At 43.9% G+C, this 6,292-nt stretch overlaps 1 pseudogene; it reads right to left on the bottom strand.

Annotated features, from left to right (window-relative positions):
- Window positions 1–1,947: 1,947 nt before the first annotated feature.
- On the bottom strand, window positions 1,948–2,972 carry LOC112393467 (60S ribosomal protein L5-like; annotated as a pseudogene).
- Between the last annotated feature and the right edge of the window lie 3,320 nt (window positions 2,973–6,292).

Genomic DNA, 6,292 nt, shown 5'->3' with positions numbered 1-6,292 from the left:
GCATGTGGGATCCTCCCGGACCGGGGCACGAACCCGTGTCCCCTCCGTCGGCAGGCGGACTCTCAACCACTGCGCCACCAGGGAAGCCCCAAGAGATTTATTTTAAGGCGATGGCTCATGCAACTGTGGAAGCTTGATAAATCGAAACCTGCAGGGTAAGCTGGCAGGCTGAAAACCCAGGAAGAGTTGCACTTCTGGTCCAAAGGCAGTCCTGCTGGCAGAATTCCTTCTTACTTGGGGGAAGTCAGCCTTTGTTCTATGAAGGTCTTCAACTGACTGGATGACGCCCACTCCCATCATGGAACGTCATCTGCTTTACTCAAAGGCCATCACTTTAAATTGTTAATCTCACCCAGTAAACACCTTCACAGAAACATCCTGAATAATGTTTGACCGAATATCTGGGCACCATAGCCCAGCCCATCACAGCATGTACCTATTTAAAATTGGGACCTGTGTGGCTCCTTGCATTTATTTGCATCAGATAATTGTAGGCAGCCTAGACTTCCTAATAACTTTTGAGTAGTCACTGGCTTTCTGTGGAAAACAATTTCAGTAACTTTGGCCAGTCATTCCAGACCCCACATTTTGGGTCTTTCAAAATGTATTCCACTGTGGTTGTCCATGCCAAATCTTGAGTTAAGCAAAACTCCTCTCTCCAGCTGACCTGAAGCAAATCTTTTGGAGGAAAAGGAAAAAACAACCAGAAAAATGAACATGTCTAGGCAGAGATAGATGCTGAAGAGAAAGTAAATCCATTCACTCTTTCCTCAGAGACATGTGATCTCTCTGGCACTGTACACTCTTCATTTTGGCTTTATTGGCATTGTGCCATGGCTTTGATGGAGAGACCACAGAGCTTTGTCAGTTCCTTGAGGTCTACAGGACTTCTCGGAGGGGACAGTGAGCTGTCTGTTCTATTACCACTCTAACCACACGAAGCATATTTTCCAATCATGGTGGTCTTTGGACCCCCTTGAAATGGGCCTTTTACATATATAAGGATGGGCTCAGTCAAAAAGACTCTTGCACCTTCAGATAAAGTCACTAACATTGCAAACCTATGGTGCGAGCCTGCGTGGATCATGGGTCTTATTTTCTATAACTTGCCTCTTGGCTTTTGAGACATTAATCTTGGCTTCCTCACTTGTCTGTCTCAGATTATGGTGTCTCTTGGTGTCACTAAATTATACAAGTCTTTGACCGCACCCTTGAGCTGCCTCCATAAAGGAATATGTTTAAGGGAATGCTGTGCTTCCCTGGCCCTCCCCTACTTGTGGTTTTTCACTCTCTTCTTGATGCCAGCAACCATCTTGGAAGATCAAACTGGTATGGAATGAGATAGGGCAAGCTAGATAGACAGCTCCTTAGATATTTTAGGTTGCTTTTAGACAGTTATTCCGGATTGACCACATCTCTATGGATTCCTTTGTGTAGGAGTTTTTCTAAAGAGACCCACCTCCCAAACGTTTTTCTGGGGTAGCCAGTGTTTCTACTTTTTCAGTTTTTTCCATCTCTGTTTTTAGCATACACATGAAGGGAAGGCTTTCTCTCTCATCTCCACATGGCCTCTCATATGTCTGGGCCATTTTCCTAAATTGCCTCTGTCTTTCCTACAGGGCTACCTAAAAAAACTCTTACTCATCCCATCAAGTTTAGGTCAGATGGATGGAAGGAGCCATGAAGATCTCAGAGGTATCCCAAAGTTTTAGTGCCGGCTTTACCACCAACTTGCTGTGTGACATAGATCAATTTGCTTGCTTTCTCTGGTTTTTCTCATATGTCAAAATGAAGGTGACTTGCAGTTGATAAGCAAGTCCTTACCTGTTCAAGCAATCTGCACTGTCAGGATGCTGCTAGGTTCCTATGGGGCAGGTAGCTTCCAAGCAAAGATTCATCCCTTTTTTTTTTTTTTTAACTTGTTCTTTAAGTTTATTACAGTCTTTATCTGAAAAATCTTCATAGAAATTGTGGTTTGGTTTATTAACTCTCCGCAGCCCGTTCCTGAGCTCTAAGGAAGCTTGTCTTCTCCTGAGCTACCCGATATTTCTTCTGGGCAAGTGACATCTGGGGACGGTTCCACCTCTTCTTTTCAATTTCTTCCTTAGGCTTTTTCTCATACACTGGATTCTCTCGTATTGCAGCATGAGCTTGCTTATACATCTCCTCCATCATGTCTGGAGTTACTTTGTTCTTTATGTATTGAGAGAATTGTTTTCTGTAAGCAGCTTCCTCTCCTTCGATCAGATAACGCGTATAACCTGCAGCATTCTGCCCCGTGATGTGCTTTCGGTGTACCTCAGCATTGAATTCCTTGCTTTCTGAATCATAACCAGGGGACCGTTCGGTACTGTGAGGGATAGACAAGCCTCCATCGACAGCTCCCTTGAGGGCCCCAAAAACGTTATTCTCAGTAGTAGTCCTGGCAAGCCCTGCATCCAAGTAACAGGTGAAGGCACCAGGTTGACCATCAATGCTTTCCACATTGTATTTGCCTCCAGTCACCTCGACTTGGCCTTCATAGATTTTGTCCATGCCAAACCTATTAAGAAGCCTGCGTGCCAGCAGCAGGCCAGTACCAGATGCTCCAGCATAATTTGTCAGGCCAACCTTCACGCCACACTTCGGGAGTTTGTGAGCACAAGCTGCAAAAACTATCATATCTCCTCGGATACAGGCATAAGCCATCTGACCAATGTTACCTCAGTTACACGAACTATCATTCTGTATTTGGGTGTGTTGTACTTATTTTTATCTTGGATTACCAATCGTTTCCAAGCATAGTAGTCAGTTTCGCCCTGTCACCGTCTTCTAAATTTCACTTGGTATCTCTTGAAGTAGGCCTTATTCTTGACACCTTTAACAAACCCCGTCCTGTGGAACAGAGGCCCTAGCCGCCCCTGAGCTGCAGAACCAGCACAGCTCCGGGGAGGAAAAAAAATAGATTCGTCACTTTTGTATGGTCTCGGCATCCATCAACAAGTCCAGGTCATGCTGTTATACCAGCTGCGGCTCGGGCTAAAGTGTAGCTCTTTCAATGATGTTTATTGCCTGCTTCACTGGGAAAAGAAACACTAAACTCTCAGAATTCCTTCTCTCTGGAATTCACATACCCTATGAAGGCAGCTTAGCAGTATGGTCAGGACCATATATACCTTGGTGACACCAATAGACACCATAATCTGAGAGATACAAGTGGGAAAACCAAAATCAGTGGATCAAAAGCTGAGAGGCAAGGCACGGAAAGTAAGTCTTGAGACTCTTATACATCCAATATTGGAGAAGATGTAGGTCAGTGGCTTCACCCTGGATCAGAGACATCTTTTCCCAGTGGACATTCTACACTTACTTGATTCCCCTCTGTGATGTTCAGCTTACTACCTGCCGAGGCAGTCCCTGCGACTGTTGGAACACTGAGAAGGAATGATGGTCAAATTCTACCAGAGCTGAAGCCTTCATTGTTTGAGAACAGGAACAGCTGTGATCTTAGATATTTGTATGTCCACCAGTTAGGAGTGTGTGTTCTGCATCCAGTTGCCATGAGCATAGTACTGAGTAAGCCACATGCTAACCACATGGCTTTGTGCAAAATATTGAACCTCTCGTAACCTCAGTTTTCTCACCTGCAAAATGGGGGTGATTATGGTACCAGACTTGGAGTGTAATTATGAGGTTTAAATGAGGTGATAAATACACACTGCATAGCACAATGATTAGCACAAACAAATCACATTTACTGAACACTTACTATGTCTTGTAGCACATCAGCTGCCGTCCAGAGGCTCTCCATTTTCTTCTCTTCAGCAGATTAGGACAAACACCAAAACATGTAGCCACCAGATACACGAATATCATGAAAAGGGGACTGAGTTTGGAATCAGAGTAATTCCAAGTCTCAGCTCTGCCTCTTGCACTAGCTGGTTTGCCTTACCCTTCCTTAGTCGCTCTGGGTATCAGTTTACCTGTAAATGAGAAGTTGTTACTAGGTCAGCATCGCCCACGTTGTAACAATCTTAAACAGCTTGATCCCTTGAACGTTCCAAACAGAATAAATTGTTTGAACACCATTAAATCTAAGCAGTGAAATAATTTTAAAATCTTTCTAAGTGTTTGTGTGCATTTTCCCCTGGGAAAATCTGATCTGTACCTTCCTATTTTCCACCCTCTCCACAATATTCACGCACCCCGAATTTAAATCACTGTCGTAGAAGCTCTCTACGTTTTCTTTTCCAGCCTAGAAATGTTCACACATTATGCTCATGAAGAACCACCAGTGGAAGTTATTATTGTAGACACTTATTCATCTGTTAAAAAATTACAAGAAAATTACATTGAGGGGATCAGTGGTCTAATATTTCATCTGCTCTTTTGGTAGTGTATTTAAAAAGAAGTGAAAGTCAACATGCAGTGGAATAAAAGCATGGTGGATCACAATTAATATTCATTATCTTACAAAACTTGCACATGCACTGAACTCTGGTGGATTCATATTATCCGCCCCACAAAGAACTGAAAAATCACTAAGCCCACAAAAATTCCATTTGTCCATAGTGTCTGCCCTCACTTTTCCGTCTTCTCCACCCATTCATCAATGGCTGCATCTTTTCCTTCTTATCAGGTTCTACTTCACAGCACGGCCCATCTCAGACTGGATGAAGAAAGGAGGCTTGCAAATATCTGAACAATAGGCTCCATGAGCTGCAGGACTTTTTACCTCCAGTCCCCTAAATACTGCATCTTTGCCCCACATTTCCTTGGCTTCCACCCCCCGCAAAGGCAGCAAAAGGAAACAACAGCTATCACCCCCACCAAACTGTGTCTTTCGAGATGCAGCTGAATAATCAATTAGCGGCGGTGAGTGTATCTGAATTTCCCTGGCTGCCTTCCACATGCCTTCCAAACTTCAAAGTCTCCAGGAGCAGGTCTGCAGGGCCCTCCTCCCGGACGTTCTCACCATCCTGTCACTCATCCCGAACCTCTGAGGCAGCTCCTGCCCTCACCAGCCACACTTCGCTTCATCCATCCTTTCCACAAGGTGTCTGGAAAGAAAGACCATTGTTCCCTTGAAGAAAGGACCAGTTAGTAAGGAGAGACAGGGCAGACAGCAACATTTGGCAAATTCGTGGCTCAGGGCAAGGACCAGAAGCTATGAAACAGATACTTTAAACAAGTTTTCTTTTCATTTTGGTACATTAAGTGGCTATATTACAATAAAGCAAATAGATCCAAACTGTGAAGACCTTCTGTGAGAAAGCAGAACCCTGAATGCCCTCCTGTTTCCATGTGCCCAGGTCGCACACGGTTAGAAAGGGCAGGGCATCTGTGCTTCTGGTTGTTTGCAGAGTTTACTGTAAGAAAAGTCAGAATATGAAGTGATTGAACAGCGGCATCTTGCCAACTGTGAGAGCAAGCTGGGAAACAGTTTAAGGAACAGAAAAATTCTTGTCTGTGAAGATGTCCAGTTTTTCCGAGTGTTGGTGTGGATGTTTATGTCACTTTGGGGAAGATGATGGCACAGACGGAATGCCTGACAGGAGGGTGGTTGGCGGGCAGATCAGACAGTAGGTTGTAATAGTTCCGTTGAAAAACAAATATTGTTTATGTAACAGGTCGCACACCCAGGCCCAAAGAGCCCTGTTAAGACAACATTTTCTAAGACTTACGACTTAACAGTTTTTGCGGTTTTTTGCTTGGCCAAAGCTGAGGATTCAGACAGACCTGTGTTGAGCAAGTTGGGTTAACAATTCTCAAAATCAGCCAGCTCTAGAGGCAGAGCCAGACTCTAGTGTTCTCATCTGTCAAATGGGAGCTACACTTGTTCCCTTCGCAGAGGTCTGTGATGGAGACAAAATGAAATACTTACCAGTTGCCTGATAGTAGGATTTTATTTGTTTATTCTGGGCTCCTAGGAAAAGTGATAAAGTCCACCAAATAACAATATGTGTTTCCAAAAATCTTTGGGGAGACTCTTTAACCTGAGAAGGTATGATAACAGCAAAAAGATTGTAACTAAGCCCACTATATAGTTATGGAATTCCCACCATACGTGAGGCACTGAGGACTGAGATTTGTTGCTATTTCATGCATTTGAAACATAGGAAGTAGATTATTTGTTGCCTGGGTGGAAACAGTGGAGGGAAAAATGGGGAGCGATTGCTAATGGGTATGGGGTTTCTTTGGGGGTGACAAAAATACTCTAAACGGTAATGGTTGCATAGTCCTCCAAATATGGTTAAATTCAGTGGGTGAGGCGTATGGTATGTGAAGTATATCTCAATAAGGCTGTTAAAGG

Source organism: Neophocaena asiaeorientalis, unplaced genomic scaffold (assembly GCF_003031525.2).
Source record: "Neophocaena asiaeorientalis asiaeorientalis breed wild unplaced genomic scaffold, Neophocaena_asiaeorientalis_V1.1 scaffold40, whole genome shotgun sequence".
Classification (NCBI taxonomy): domain Eukaryota; kingdom Metazoa; phylum Chordata; class Mammalia; order Artiodactyla; family Phocoenidae; genus Neophocaena; species Neophocaena asiaeorientalis.
The sequence above is the reverse complement of the archived record's forward strand: the minus strand, read 5'-3'. Positions and strand labels throughout refer to the sequence as shown.